The following is a 15642-nucleotide window of genomic DNA, read 5'->3' as shown; positions in this document are numbered from 1 at the left end:
CGGAGGACTCAGGCATGATCTCTGAGGCCCCACAAGGCCTGGGCCCCAAGTTGGCACCCCTGAAAGTCAAGATATAAATATATTAAATAAATGTTGAAGAACCTGCTGGAAATGAGCTGCCTGGGTCCACCAATCCATGCTGGCAGAGATGGGAGCCAGAGGAACATTAAACACACACAAAGAGCAGGAATATACATTATCAACATCCGTGAAATCAATGATTTACCATAATCTGCATGGACCAGAAATGGATGCAAATGTGATTCCAGGATGTGCCACTAACTTACAGCAGGCCACTTTTTCAGCCACATTTCTGTTCCTTCCTTACAGCAAGCCGTGGACAGATTTACACAAGTTTCCCTTTTTGAAATCCAAGCACATTTGTCTCTATTAATAAATAGGAAGCCTCATTCCTATCCCTTCCAGAGGAAGGGAAGGGGAGTGCTCAGAATACTGGAGAATACTGCATTGTGCAACACTAGGGCTGTAATTCCATGGACACTTACTTTGGAGTAAACACTACTTAAATGAGTGGGACTTACTTCCGAATAAAGATGCAGCAGTGCCAGTATGAGGATGGTTCTCAGTCAAGCTCCCCTCCCCGCTCTGTTGCTACAACAGCCCCAACCACCAACTAAACCAGATCCTGAAATTAATCCTCCGGGGAACCAAAATTAACAGTGCTTGTTGCTAAAAACACAAGTGCTTCCCTCTCCCTACACTCCCCACCTTCCCAGTGCCACATAGTTTTGAGAGGACCCAGCAATATTGTTGCTCAGCTGCTTTGAAGAGCACTCTGTATACATCAGAGGGAAATCAATGGGCAGCCCATCAACGAAAAGACAAGGGCGGTTTAAAAAGGCAGTTTATTGGCAAACCAGACGCCAATACTGGAGGGAAAGCACAGCAGCATCTGAACTCTGCAGCAAAACTGGGGAGAACACATTTCTCTGAATGTGGAACTGACACAGTCAGCCCAGTTCCAGTTCCTGTAGCAAACCCTCTACACACCAGAGGTTTTCAACCTTTCTGAGTCCACGGCTCCCTTGACCAACTACTTTCTTTCTGTGGCACCCCTGTGAGGCTCAGGAACCCAGTTATGTCACCCCTTGTCTGCAGAGCTGGCAGCATTTCACCCTTTTCCTCTCCTCTCCTGTCTCCTTGGGCAGCCACTACTGCTGCCCCTGGTCTCTGAGCTCCCCCTTGCTCCAAAGAGATGTGCCTCATGATGCCACCCCACAGGGACCTCGGCAGAAGATGCCCCCAGCCTCAGTGGCCCTACAGAGACTGGCCAAAGGTGAAAATGAGGCCAGCACCTTACCCTGGGAGGTAGCAGTGGTGGCAGCAGCAGGGCTGCTGCAACAAACAGCTGTGCAAGCCTTTAGAAGGCAGAAACTCAAGAGGGCATCAGAAGAGGGAGGGAAAGAAAGAAAGGACAGAGGCCAGTGTTGACTGTGACACCCCTGACCATCATTCAAGGCACGGCACACTGGTTGAAAAACACTGCTCTACACTACAGCATGGCTGCCTTACCCATCGCCCTCAGGATGTTGCTGAACTATAAAGCCCATCAACTATAAAGCCCATCGAGTTTGATAGGAATGTCAGTCCAGCAATATTTAGAAGACAACAGTTTAGCCACCTCTGCTCCACCACAAAGGTAGTGGAAGCACTCCCATAAAGGGATCAGTACACACTGCAGGCATGTCAAACTTGCGGCCCTCCAGATGTTTTGGCCTACAACTCCCATGATCCCTAGCTAGCAGGACCAGTGGTTGGGGAAGATGGGAATTGTAGTCCAAAACATCTGGAGGGCCGCAGGTTTGACATGCCTGGTACACAGTTTACTGCACTATTAAAATACTTATACAAAGTGCCTACCAAAGTAATTGTAGCTAAATGGCTCTTCTTTCTTTTCTTTTCTTTTCTTCTTTTCTTTCTTTCTTGTTTTAAGCAGCAGGATTCTAAATAATTTCACATAAAAGAAGCACTTGCGTTGCTCCCTTTGTATTCAGCTGACGTCTAGCAATTGAACACAAAAGCAGTGCAGTGACTGAACAGACACTATACATTGGATGCCCAGAGGTTTCATACCGTAGTAGGAACTACTGCAAGAAGCTAGAGCAGGCATCCCCAAACTTCGGCCCTCCAGATGTTTTGGACTACAATTCCCATCATCCCTGACCACTGGTCCTGTTAGCTTGGGATCATGGGAGTTGTAGGCCAAAACATCTGGAGGGCCACAGTTTGGAGATGCCTGAGCTAGAGCTTGTCCATATCATCACTTTTTCTCCACAAAAGAAGCATACAGCTGTTTCCTTTTTACTTGTGCAGGATCCTGCCCTCATTTCCCCAGTAATTTGAAGCAGGATACCTTATATATTTTTTAAAATGCCACACTTTGTGGACAGACCATGTCTATCATCATACTGAATGCAATTGCACAAGTCATAGGTGCCTACTGGACATGGTCTTCTGCAACACGAATGGGGGATAAGTGACACAACTATCCCTCTCCCAAGCCTGCACCACCTGCCACCTTAAAAAATGCTTTAAAGACTGAGAAATAACATGACCATCTTTCTCTTCCTCCACTTCCCAGCCAACCCCATGTCTCTGAAACGGGACAGATGAACTGTGTTTGAACCGAAACACAGGGGAAGTTATTTCATAAAGACTAAAATAAGACTGCTCTGAGATCTACTGGGCCTCGTAAGAGGAATAAGGATCTTTGCTCTCCACTGAGAATAAATGTACGTACAATCAAATACAACGAGTTGTATTTGGTAGTAATCAACTGCATCAATGTTAGACATACTCAAAGCAGGCACACTGAAATTAATGGGTTTAAGAACCCACTGAAATTAAAGGCAATAATGGAGTGTGACGAATATTGGATACAACCTAATTCTTTTTTTACTTCCAATAAATGTCTTAAGCTTTACCAAAGCAGACTCATTTAAATTATAAAATCAAAAAATGTTTCAATATACAACCAAACCTGATGAACACTATCTTCCATTTTCTTCCAGAAATCACCAGAGGGCATAATGCATAAGACTGATATCTGACACCCAGCACCTCTAACCATCAATATGGTCAGTTCCATAAATTGTGCTTGGGTTCTGCAGGGTGATGTATAATCATATACAGTACACTTATGTTGACTCTTCCTCAGAATCAAAGAAACAGGCTGAAAAAGGTAAATTGAAGTACCGTATATGGGGAATGATTTCTACCTTCCCTACCCAGTTTATTCCTGGATGAACAGAACTTGTAAGAATATGGATTTTCCTTGCAATGTCTTTGAACCGGTTGGTGCTTTGCTCCACCCTAGTGCTGTTTACTCCCACACCACGCTGAGCTAAGCCAAGGTTTGGCTTAACACAGGGGTGGATAACTTTTCTCAGTCCAGCGCCTGCATTCCATTCTGGACAACCTTCCGAGTAATAATAATAATAATAATACCAGTGGCAGGCAGTGAGACCGGAGGCAAAAGCAGGCAGAGCACTTAGTGTAAATTTTATCTTTGCACAGTAGGCTAATTTCTACACACACACACACACACACACACACACACCTCTCTGTCCTCCATCCAGCAAGAAAAATACATTACAATGGTACCTTGGTTCTCGAACTTAATCCATTCCAGCAGTCCATCCGACTCCTGAAACCGTTCGCAAACCAAGGCACCGCTTCTGATTGGCTGCAGGAGCTTCCTGCACTCGAGCAGGAGCCACATTGGACATTTGGCTTCCTTCTGGGTTTGCGGCATTTGGGAGCCGATTTGCTTGGGAGACAAGCTGTTTGAGTACCAAGGTAACACTCTTATCAGAGTTCAAGGTCATATTTTAAAAGATGTTTTTCTAGCCCTGGCAGGTGGGAGGGAAGGTAAGTGATGGGTGTTGGTGCAAAAGAAGCAGGAACAAGTAGCCAAGAGACGGTTTGACACATGTTGACTGAGGGGATGGGCTTGGGGTCTTGCAGTAGGCCATAGGCTTAAGGTTCATATTACCACTGGGAACTGTGGGCCTTTTTCCCCAGCATGCAATGTTGAACTGTCTCTGCTACACTGGCTTCTCTTTAGCCATCTGTGTGGCTAGTAGCAAAGTCCAGCCTGCCCCGCAGGAGTGGCTCCTCTCAAACTGGAATTAATACTGGCTTTGTTTTCATTGCGGGAGGCCCATATGCTATTTTAGGGCAACTTCCAGCACTCTCTGTGGGAGCTGTACTCAGCAGTCCTAGGGCAGCATGTTTCCTTTAGGAACAAAAGGAAATAATGTTCCTGGGTCAGAGGACGTGGTATTTGAGAGGATGGGTGGAGAGGGGAAGCACATTTCATGGAACAGGGCTGGTTTAAGCTGCAAAATGTTATGGAACAGATTGCATGGGATAACAAATTCCAGAGGGAATCCAACTTCCCTTACACACATACACACACACACACGTGTGTCATTTAAAGAAAAATCAGTTTGGGTTCTTGGACATTTTCATGTCTAAATGGATAAATAAAAAATGAACCTTGCATTGCTGCAGAGACAAATGTGAGGGCCTGCTCCTGTGATTCCCCATTGCTAACACTATGAGCACCCCAAGGATGCAACTTGGCAAATGGCATGCTATAAATGCTGGCACGAGGTGTGTGTTTACTCCATCAAGAATCCCGTTCTGTTACACAACCTTCAGAGCAGGGGGGTGGAAAATCAGCTATGTTTCTTTTAAACACGTTTTCTTTGTCAAAAGCAATTACATATTCAAAGCGAAGGCAGCTAGAATTTTAACATGGCAGGCAGTCTTTTTCTTGTGAAAACCTATTGAATTTATTCCAAGTTTGTTTGCTTTTAAAACCCACTGACATAGTCCCTGCCTTGATTTACATTGATTTCCCATGGCCCCATTATTTTTTAACTAAATTTAATGTGAGCAAATGAAAGGCTGACAACTTCACGGCAGGTTTTGAATTATGAAGACTGGTGGCGTATCCTGGAATCCAAGCGAAGTTCAGGGACCCACTGTGGTAAATACTTGCTTTCTAGCGTAGAGCCTCTTGCTGCCTGCTGCCCCTGCCTTCAATCAGACCCTTCCACCTAAGCCAGTCTAAAGTAAATGGTTAAAGAAGCCTGGTCATAATGTGTGTCAAGCCTGTAAATCGCCATTCAACTATGGCGACTCAGAATCACCTGCAGCCAACCAGACATTTTTTATACTGTATATAAATGGGAAGAGAGTATGCTCTTTATTTTCTTTCAGCCTGCCACTAACAAAGGCATAAAGGGGAGGGTACAAGCAAAAAGTAAAAGTATGTGTAAGATAATTTGCACATTTGAGATATATGCCTGTTAGTATTTGGAATCTCCACACACTTTCTTCCATTGCCACAAGAGGCTGAATCCACAGAGGTAAGGAACTGAGAATGGTATAAAATGGGAAGACTACAGAAGTGAATCTAAAAAGATGAGGACCCGAGGATGAGAGATGACTTCCTTTAGATGGCCCACCCACTAACACTTGGGACAAGGCCTCCAGGCCAGCAAGTTGCAGACATTCCCAGTCTAGGAAAATGTGTTCTCCATGTATCTACATTTCAACCTGGGGAATGGTCCAAGTTAAGTCTAGACCAGTTGCAATCCTATGCATATTTACAGAAGAGCAGGTTCCTCTGAAATAAGTGGGGACGTACTTTGTAGAAAAAGATTGTGGCTTAATGACTAATCAGTTAAGCTTGCTTCAACCCAGCAAACATGATGGGTTCAGGCCACAGCAAACTCTGCATGGCACCAAGGCTGCACATAGGCTAGCTCTCCCAAACTCACAGAGGAAGCCTGTGCCACCCAAAGCAAGATAATGTGTCTAACCTTTAAAAATAAATAAAACAGTGTTATTCTTTCACAACCTCTTTCACAAAGAGATGTATGTTTTAGTCCTGAAATTAACATGCTCTCCAGATATCTCTCACCTTAGAACCCTTGTTGCAATGCAAGTCCCAGAATCTGATTCATTACAATATTTCACTCCAAACCCAGGTAAACTTGACTTTCTTATGGTCTGCATTGTTTAATAAATGGACTTTGCTCCTTTAAGGCTCGGTTCCAGCCCTTGACAGTCAATGCCAGGAAATTCCACTGCAGCCTGCAGCTTTTTGCCTTTGTTTGTTCTAAGATCCTAGATACAGTTGCCCAGAACTGCCTACAGGTCCAACTGCCCTTTGCAGTCCTCTCTTCTTAGTTTTTCATTTTCCCCTCACAGTTGCCTGAGCCACACCATTTGCCCCTTTTCCTGCTAGGCCACAACCCTCTCCTTTCCTCCATCATGGCCTGCACATGCATACAAATAGGCACATAAACACATACCCTCCTCAGTCAGCTGAGGGTCAAAACAAATGATACAACTGCAAGAAGCATATGCCCTGCCCCACCCCAGACCGTGCAAGATTGTACAATCCATTAGATAATTAAGAGGTGCAGCTTCTTGGACGCCCTAGCCAGCTTGGCACTGTGGTGTAATGCAGCACGGCAAGAAAAAACTCTTTTTACTATAATGCCATCCCATTATTGAGGAGGGAGGGTGTGCCCACAGGAATAAAAGGAAACAGCATTAGCAGCTTCTGGAGCCCAAAGGGGGTTCTCAAAGGCCTGTATCAGGGGAGGTCACTCTCCAGATACTGTTGGATTACAGTCCATCATTCTCAGGCATCAGTTGGGGTTGATGGAAGTTGGGAGTCCAACATCTGAAGGGCTGCAGGTTCCCCAACTTTGTTCTACCATTCTCATTTACAGTTCTTTAGAAAATGTAGTGAAATATAGTTCCCTGAAAAATCATGGAAGTTTCATTGCCCGCTTCTGCTGCTACACATGAAGGGGCAGCCTGCATCACTCTTCAGAAAATATGCAGATGAACTATTTCTGCATTTGTCTCGCCACAGAGGAAGATATGCAAGTAACTTCTTCCCACGTTATGGTGGTAATATGGCTCACTCATGCTTCCTCACCATGTGAGAATTGCCTTCAGAAGTCAATAGTAGTCAGACAGGTGCAGAGTTAAAACAGAGGCAGATCACATGGAGCCCCTGCAAAGTTTTCTTGCATGTTCAATACTGAACTTAAATTGCTGGTGATGGGTTCTGAAACAAAGCTTTCGTCCCTGAGAAACACTTCAAGATAAAGGGCCTTATGCAATCTCTACTGTAATCCAGTAAGTCACTGAATAGTAAAATGTATTCAATTTTTTAAATCTAATATTTCATGTATTGTACATTTTAATTTTTTTTTAAGTTAGCAAATGAAATGATGCATTAAACAGATTTAAAAGTAGCATAGAGAGCAGTCTTTCTGGAATACATATTCATTTCTTTTCTTCCCTGCTATGTACTGCACTCTACTCCAACTGGTTTTTCAGTCTTGAAGCTCTTGCCAAATGTGTGTGTGTGGTGGGCAATGATGGGTGAAGTCTCTGAAATCTCTCATCTGTACTCAATGTTATTCCACCCAAGCAAAATCATTTCCAGCTGACTGTTTGCCCCAACCTTGTTGACCTAAGTAAGGCTTGGATTGCCAATGGCTGAGCCCTTAATCCAGGCACTGGATGAACCAAAAACCCCACAGCACAGGAAATGAACTCTTTGAAGGTGTGCCTACACAGCTAAGCCTAAAGTCCAGATAGCAAAAACTTCCCTCAGCAGCCATATACTTTTAGACTGTTTCCCACATTTTCTTCGCTATTATCACAGCTATCCAGAAGGAGGAAGGGTCCAGATTAGGCAGATTGAAACAGATTGTGTTGCAGAATCCTGCTGTACAGAAGTTCATTCATTTCATATGTTTTCCCTTAACTATTGTGATGGCCGGTGTATAGGCAGAAAGCTTTTTTATTTTAAACAGAAAGAAAACATTTAAGTGTATATAAGCCAATTATATCCTTTAGGTTTCAGGCTAAAGAAACGTCAAGATACTAGTCAGAATTTTTAGTCAGAACTGTTTGGGGTCCGAAGAGTCGGACACGACTAAACGACAACGTTTGGGTTCCTTAGTTAGCATTTCCAGCTTGCCCTTTTAATCTTGTGGCTCGTTTTGTTTTTGTTATACTGCATTTATAAATGGTGGTCACACTTTCTGCACTCCACACCCTTGGATTCGCATGATGAAGGGATGGTTAAGAAAAATGTTACGAAATAAAACGGAAAAAATGCGGTCTTGAGAGAGGAATTTGAGCCACCCATGCATTTCAAAGCAAAAGTAACTCTACCCTCTTCTCTTCCCCCCCCCCCTCTCACACACACCAAGTTCGAGCTCACTCCCTCGGAGATCAAAACAACATTCACCTTCCTCGTACCTCCTTCTCCCGCGCCGCCCTTGCCAAAACTGAGCCCAACCGAGGGGCCCCTTTCGGCGCTCCTGCACCGCCCACCCCCCTCCTCCTCCTCGAAGCAAAAGGCATCTTGGGATCCCAAGACCTGCGCAAAGAGCAAGAGAAGTTTCCCATCCCTCGCGATTTCACTAGCTTTCCCAGGTTTGCTCCCCTCCACCTCGCTCAACTCCAGGAACATTCAAATCTGCCCAAACAACCTTGCAAAAGCAAGCCCGCTTTCCTTGCTCCCGGCTTCAAGGCCAGAGCGCGAGGGTTGCCCTTTGTTGCCGCTCCAGGTGGATGGATTTCCGCCGCCGCCCGCCTCTCCTACCCTCTTTCTGGCCACTTGCTTGCTTTCCTTCCCTTACACACAAGCAACCTCGTGCGCGCACGATCCAACAAACCCCCGGGGCCCAGAGCCGGCGCAGACCTTTTTCCTCGCGATGACGGTGGTCTTCTCTGTTCTCGGCGAGAATCCGTTTCCAGGCAGCGCGCCGAGCGAGAATGCAAAGCAAGCCGCTACTACTCCGGAGACCCCTCCCAGTTCTCGGCCCCTGCGGCTAATGGAATATTTTTAACTGTTTGAATAAACTCTGATCTTTCTCTGCGACGAGTCTGGGACGCCTAGCGGGAGAAGGCGATCATTGCCCTTCAGTTAGGCGGGGCAGAGAAGGCTTGAATTCTAGTCCTCAATCAAGACTAGGATTGTAGGAGCGACTGTTCTGAATGGAGGCGGGTTATTCCTATACTGTAACTGGATTTTATTTTTAAAATTGCTTTCTAAGCCCACCTCTTTAGGGTGCATATACCCTCCCAAGGTGAGTTACAGCAACTCACATGAAACACAATATTTAACATTTAAAATAGCAGTAAAAACATTAAAGCAGACAAAAAAAATATGTGGCAAAACCATAAAATCACACAAATGCTCACTGGAATTCGTGTGGAACAGAAGGGATCGTACCATTATTTTAAATTACTAGAGGCTGCAATCCCATGCAGCTTTAAGGCACATCCAACTCTTGATTTCGAAGAGGTTGGACCAAGGTTGGGAAATTCTTTGTTCTGCAAAATTGAATTGCACCAGACAATCACCATCAATTAGTAGTACAGTAAAATATGCAAGTCTTAATTATTGCTTGATGACTATGATTAATCTTCCTTGTGGTGCTTCTGTTGCTGCAGGTATGTATTTTCTCAGCACATAAACCACACTATTTTGTCGATGGTAAAAACTTTCCCTTTCTATCAAGATCCTGCCCACTGTGATAAATATGCTTACACATGGGTGTATGGTCCATTTTGTACTGTACTGTACTGTACATTTGTACTGTACATTCAATAGGCAAAGCTTTTCCTGGACTGAGACACTTTAGGCTGTGAGTTTCTTCTATAAAGTTTCAATCACAAAGTGGCTAACACCTTCCAAAGTTTTCTACAGTACTCTTCAACCAACTACAACAAAGATTCTTAAAACTAGCACATTTCCCATAAGTTTTCACGAAGTAGAAAAGTTTTCTCCATCAGATGTGGGAGTCAAATGGCAATGGAATGCAAAAAGTGCACACTCTGTGACAAGAGCTTGAAATAAGCAAATGAGGCTTCACAGCAGCAGGAGCAAAAAACCATTGTCTCGATTCAGACCCAAATGAATAGAACAGAACTTCTTGATAAGTTGTAATTGGATCCTCCTTTCAAAGTTTAATTTCTTTGTGGGAGGCCATCTTAAGGACAGTAGCAGTGTGTCCGGACAGGTTGAAATATTCGCCTACTGGTTTCTAAATATTGCCATTTCTGATGTCATATTTTTGTTTAGGAGACTTAGAGTGCACCTATACAAATTACCAATGACAGGTTTCATAATTACATTGTCTCTTAGATTTACCTGAACTTGCCAGGGATTGAACTGGGGGCTTTGCTTTGGGAAAGAATCGGGTGAGGCATGATTACAAAGTGACTGCAACTAGACTGATCTGCCTGCACCTCTGCAGGGTTTGGGGTAGAGGTTTGCTCCAGAATCTGTGCGATATCAGACTCCCATTCACGTACAGATTTCCATGCAGGGCTGCTAACCTAAGAATGGCAAGCTGACGTGGGGGGTCACACATTTTTTAATCAATGCAGCAAATCCTGCTATGAGCGATGGGTCGTGATGATAACTTTTACATATTTAATGTACCTTTAATGTCTTTTATGTTCAATTCCCCCCTAGAGTCTTAGGCAGAATTGTGCGTAAAATGTACTTAAAATACATTTTACATATTTTTGGTATCATTTCCCCTAAGACTCTAAGAAGCAAATCTATCTTAAAATATGTAAAATACATGTGGAAAAAATTCCCACTGAGAGAGACAGCACATCGTCAAGACTCCCTGTGAGATTTGCTGTGCGCTGCAGTAAGAGCCCCAAAGCAGTAGTGAGTCGCTCTTTTTAAAAACAACTAAAGAAGAAAGACAGACAGCCTTTGACCACCTTGCATGCACTCACAGTTTGGACCACCTTGTAAGTGCAATTTTCTTAATGTTCACATTTCTTTCTTTAAAAAACAAACGAAAAACAGTTGTAATCAGAAACACCTGGAAGGCACTAGGTTAGGGAAGAATAAGCAACTAGCTGTGGAAGCGCTGTAATTTGGGGTGCATTAATACACATGCACATTCCAGCACTTGCTTCATTTTAGTCCTTAATCCTCTGGCTTCCAGTAACAGATGATCTACTGGTATAAGTGTGTTGTAATACATCACTAATGACTACTGAGCCTATGTATTTGTCTCACTGACTCCCCTACTTCAATACAGTGTCTCCTATAACAATACTGTCGGGCACTAGGCATGACGGGATGTGATAGTCATAGAAAAAACATTTCCCCTGCTAGAAGCATCTCTTTTTAGAATTGGAAGTGAGTCATCATTTTCCTATTTAATATTGTCCAGAGGGAATGTATTTTCAGTGCATTTTTGTCAATAAAGCCTGAGCGCCAAACTAGATATGACTTAAATGCCTCTTTGCTTGGAATGGAAAAGTTGATCAAAATTCACTGAACCAATTCAAAAGTCTCTAAACTACACCTGAAAGTACTTCCCATAATTGCTAAGTGATCTAAATATGAATTAGATGCATTCTGGGGTTAGAACTTAGAACGATTTTTAGTTCATTTTGCAGTTTATTCTCTCCTCCTGACAGGAGGCCCAGCCTCTTAGCTTTCTTTCTTTCTTTCTTTCTTTCTTTCTTTCTTTCTTTCTTTCTTTCTTTCTTTCTTTCTTTTTTAAAGGAAGTCAGTCTGATATCTATAAAGACCAGTGCTATTTTGATAGAAAAAGAGGTGCCGGAACTCACCATGAACACTTCTCTTGTTCTCTTATAATGGCAATGGCGCCCACTTGAGCAGTGGTGGAACTCAGTTCCAGCGAGTTCCTGCTGAAGAAAGTCCCTATCAAGATAGTTAGAAAGAAAAATGTGGAGGCAATGTTCCAAGGCTTATTACCAGGTGCTGCTGTTGCTAAGGTAGCTTAGTCACTTAATCACTGTTGCTAAGCAAGCAAAAGTAAGTAATGTGAGGCATTTCCTGCATCTTCACTGCTGAAGAGATCCACTCTCTTCCAACAGGAGAGGTTAGCAGTGAGAAGTACATTGTACAGGAATAATGTGAATACTGCCTTGTGCCTTAAACAGCTGTGTGGCTGGCACAAATTGAACAGTACAATTATGGGGAAAACTTCACATTTTTATTGTGTGTAGCTCCTGATTTGGACCCTATACTTCAATTTGATAGCTTCAAAACATTCTAAACCGGGGGGGGGGGGTGAGGATGAACTTTTTATGAACCAAAAAGTTCTTTTGGACGAACTTGAATTGCTTAGTTTTTTAAAAGTATGAACTGAAACTAGCTCTTTTTCAAGATATGAACTTGGACTAGAATTAAGATCCTTTTAAAAATGAACTTTCCAAGCACTGGAACAGCTTTCATTTAAAAGTATTGGATTTGCTGTGGTAACTGTCAGTATCTAACTGGCAACATCTAAATCTATCTATCTATAGTGCTTAGTTTTAGTTTTATTTAAATGCCATTTCCCCACCATGGACTGTTCCCAATTTGTAATGTTGCAAACCCACCTTAAAATCAACACCTGGTTTTGCAGTTATCGGTTATGAAAATGTTATATGTGACCCAGGATTAACCACCTTTTGTGTGCTATCAGTCCTATCATTAGGCAAATTGAGGCGATTGCCTCAGGAAGCAGATTTTGGGTGTCACAAAAAGGGCAGAAAAACATATATATTTTTGTTATTGTGCTATTACTCCCAGGGGAAGGCACTTGAAAGATTTTCTACCTCTGGTACAAAACATCTGGTAAATCTTGGGTGCTACACACCTTGACTCAAGGTGAGCGTGGTGCTTACTGTTCTGCCTCAGGCAGCAAAATGTCTTACACCAGCCCTGGTTGTTTTAAATGCACCATCTCTACTGACAGTGAAAGAGGAGAGATCGAATCTATGTGAGGTAATTCTTATGCTAATTGCCTGTAACACTTCCTTTTTTGGAAAGGATGAAAGAGTCAGGAGGGGGGGGGACACATTACCTGTACTGAGAGTCACAAATTCCATTTCCCTTAGCGCTACACTTCCAAACACCTGACAGAATTATTTGAAGTGGGGGGACGGGACATGCCTCACCCTTTACAGTACAGCTGCTTGACTCGGAAAGCTTTTGGCCTGCCTCAAAGCTCCTTAGGAAATGTAAGAACAACGCTGGACCAACTTCACAGGAATCTCTGAGTCATTTCTGAGGAAAAACTGAAACTCTCTTTTTTTTTACATGGCAAATCAAAGGAGCAGCTTCTGCTTTCACGTCCACTCCTCCCCCCCCCCACCTCCAACCTCCGCAATGAATGCAACACATTTACAAACAGGGCAGACTTGAGGAAATATCTGTCGGCCACTCTTAAAACCAAGTAACTTCCCCAAATATAAAGCTCAGCTACAAGTGATAAGGGAATTTTTTCAAAGAGAGCTTTCATACTCTAGGTGCATGAAATACTTCAGTCTGCACTGGTTCCTGCCAGGTCATGACTGACATGGATCAGCCTGGGCTGTGAAGATTGTTTATTTGGTTGATTATTACAGGGATAAATAAACAATCAGGGTTAGGAAACCTAACAAATGGGGCCCAAATGCTTCTTTATTGGACACCTGCTTCTTCAGGACACCCCCCCCAGCTTTGCACCCCAAGTGTTCTTGCTGCTGTCCCAGACTCTGCATTCATCATGTGAGGCCCTTCTTCATATACTTTCGCCACATGAGGGTGGCAACACAAGAACAGGCCTTTTCTGTATTGGCTCCCCGTTTGTGGAATGCTCTCCCCAAGGAGGTTTGCCAGGCGCCTTCATTATATATTTTTAAGCGCCAGGCAAAAACGTTCCTCTTCAACCAGGCCTTGGGCTGATTAATATGCTATATCCTTTTAAATGTGTCTGTGGGAAGGGGGGGGTATTGTTTTCCTGTTTTGTTTCATTTACTTCTTTTTATCCTGCATTTTATTCTGTGAACCACCCAGGGATTTTATGATGGACAGTATATAAATTTAATAAATAATAAATGAATAAGAATGTGTCTTTAGCCTCTTGTTTTTCTGGAAGGAAGACAAGAGAGGATTGTGTGTAGAAACAAATTAATATCTGGCATTTGCTGATCCTCCCACTTTTGCCTTTGGCCACACCCATCTCTGGCATGCAGTACATGAAAGGTTGCCCAGAATGGCTGAAAAAAGTCCCCCCACCTCACTTCTGCTTCTTTGCATGTATATCCCTTTTCTCCAAGGACCTCCAAGCATGCATGGTTTTCTCCCTTTTATTTCCACAACAAGCCTGCGAGGGAGGGTTAGGCAAGTGACTCACCCAAGAGGGGAAAGGCCTACCTTTCCCCAATAAGGGGGGGCATGCATTTTGGCTGCTCCCATGCCCCCTCCAAGCTGCTCCAGGGGGTTGGGGCAACCACCAGAAGACCTTTGGGGGCGCAGAGGGGGAACGTCCCATGGTATAGGCAGAAGGAGCCCTTGCACTAATGGGACAACGTGGTTGGGTACAACTCATGGCAGTGAGGGTGCCATCATTGTCATTAGTCTGGGTGGGTACAATCAGGGCTGCCAGCTTGAATAAAATATGGGGAAGGGGCACAGGTAAGCCCCGCCCTGCATAATCAATCACATGACGCGAGGCACACACACCATTTGAATGGCAATGCCCATCAACCGGGGGGGGGGGAGCAGCCTTCTCAAATATTTTATTGGGGGGAGGGAGACCCCTCGGCCCCTAGCAGTTGGCTCCCATGGGCACAATGTACTCAAAAACCCTCCGTCCTTACTTGGACACTCTAGTGGGCCTGCTGTGTGAAGAAATTGCACATGTATTGGGCTTTAAGCTATTTCTACGCTGCCTTTTTATTTAAAAGAAGGGCAGGATAAACTTGATGCCATACATAAAATTAGGCATATGAAAACAGGGTAGGGGGCACTGCCCACTGGATTAATCAGTTAATTTTGCCCTAGATGCAGTCACATTGTAAAGTGTGTGGAGCAGCCTTCGCTAGCCTGCCAAAAACCTCCAGCGTTTTTGGACTAAAATTCCCGTCAGCCTCTGACAGCGCTGCTGGAGGGCCCCAGATTGGCAAAGGAATTGGCACCTGAATTTCCCTTTAAGGCCTTCACACATCCCAAATATATTTTCACGCCTTTGCTGACATCTTGGATAGCTGTTGTTATGAAACAGCACCACCGTGTGTTCACTTGAATGAACAGCAAGTGAGGGCCTCCAATCTATAATGTGTGTACAGTACTGTATACAGTAGCAGCATGTCAAGAAGAAAAACTACATCAAGGGCATTTCATTCTGCTTAGGAGGGGGGGGAAACCTTCACTCCACTCATGGGTATAGCCCTTAGAAAAAGCAAAATAGGAATACTTAACTGACCAATCACATCAGTTCAGCCCAAAGTCCTGCCCCCTCTAACAAAAATCCTGACTACATTTATTATATGGCACATCAGAATGGGGAGCCAGTGGCAACACAGCCATATAGGTGGGGTATCAATAAAAAACGATTTATTTTTATTTTTACTATGTTGCTGGAGTTCCAGTTCCCATCACCCCTGACCTTTGGCCAGGCTGGCTGGGCTGGTGTTAAAGGGTAAAGGTAAAGGGACCCCTGACCATTAGGTCCAGTCGTGACCAACTCTGGGGTTGCACACTCATATCGCATTATTGGCCAAGGGAGCCGGCGTACAGCTTCCAGGTCATGTGGCCAG

General features: G+C 44.0%; 1 protein-coding gene across 3 annotated transcripts in view; it reads right to left on the bottom strand.

Moving 5' to 3' along the window:
* The window catches only part of CD151 (CD151 molecule (Raph blood group)), a 45522-nt gene extending 36684 nt beyond the window's left edge, over nt 1–8838 (bottom strand). For 2 of the 3 annotated variants that reach the window (XM_088665985.1, XM_035121968.3), the window contains exon 1: nt 8774–8838. The gene's annotated coding sequence lies outside the window, so the exon portion shown is untranslated. Of the gene's footprint in view, nt 1–8275; nt 8331–8773 lie in introns of those variants that run through there. The other variant, XM_088665993.1, reaches the window with a different exon arrangement.
* Between the last annotated feature and the right edge of the window lie 6804 nt (nt 8839–15642).

The sequence above is a fragment of the Zootoca vivipara genome, chromosome 1 (assembly GCF_965207765.1).
Source record: "Zootoca vivipara chromosome 1, rZooViv2.hap1.1, whole genome shotgun sequence".
NCBI lineage: Eukaryota > Metazoa > Chordata > Lepidosauria > Squamata > Lacertidae > Zootoca > Zootoca vivipara.
Note: the sequence above shows the minus strand (reverse complement) of the source record. Positions and strands in the feature narration are given on the sequence as shown.